The sequence below is a fragment of the Helianthus annuus genome, chromosome 9, assembly GCF_002127325.2.
Source record: "Helianthus annuus cultivar XRQ/B chromosome 9, HanXRQr2.0-SUNRISE, whole genome shotgun sequence".
NCBI lineage: Eukaryota > Viridiplantae > Streptophyta > Magnoliopsida > Asterales > Asteraceae > Helianthus > Helianthus annuus.
In genome coordinates, this window is record NC_035441.2 from 111,017,205 (window position 1) to 111,017,909 (window position 705).

Below are 705 nucleotides of genomic sequence, written 5' to 3' on the forward strand. Positions count from 1 at the left end.
GAAGAAAGGGCCTCGATTTGGGCTTGTAAAGAAGTGCTTTCATCGACCTTATGGGCGCCCGGGGCGATAGACTTATTTCCCCGGGGGGTGTGCCATTGAAATTTGGTTTGAGCAATTTCCTCAATTTGATTATATATTTCGTGTGGGCGCCGATTACCTAAAAGTCCCCCGGAGCTAGAATCAAGTGTCTACCTAGTGTGTGGCAACAATCCATTATAGAAAGTGGATACTTGTTGCCATATTGCAAGGCCGTGATGGGGACACTTGCGTAATATCTCCTTGAACCTTTCCCAAGTTTCATATAAGGATTCCCCGTCCTCTTGTGAATATGTATTAATTTCAGTCATTAACTTAGCAGTTTTAGCGGGAGGGAAATACTTATATAGAAATTTTTGGGCTAGTTCATCCCAGGTGTTTACCGATCCAGCTGGGAGGGCGTTGAGCCAAGCTTTCGCTCGGTCTTTTAGTGAGAAGGGAAACATACGGAGGCGGATGGCGTCGTTTGATGCTCCATTGATCCGAAAGGTATCACATATTTCCAAGAAATTAGTTATATGTAGATGGGGATCCTCGTCCGCAAGCCCATGGAAGGTTGCGGAGTTTTGGAGCATTTGTATCAAATGCGGCCGGAGTTCGAAGTTATTAGCTTCGACATTCGGTAGCGGCGCCTAGATTACCTACGGTGGGTCGTAGATAATCCATAAG

At 45.8% G+C, this 705-nt stretch overlaps 1 non-coding gene across 1 annotated transcript; it reads left to right on the forward strand.

Moving 5' to 3' along the window:
• Positions 1-246: 246 nt before the first annotated feature.
• On the forward strand, positions 247-353 carry LOC118482378. Its single transcript, XR_004868419.1, has one exon. It is a non-coding gene; the product is annotated as a small nucleolar RNA R71 (small nucleolar RNA).
• The last annotated feature ends 352 nt before the right edge of the window (positions 354-705 follow it).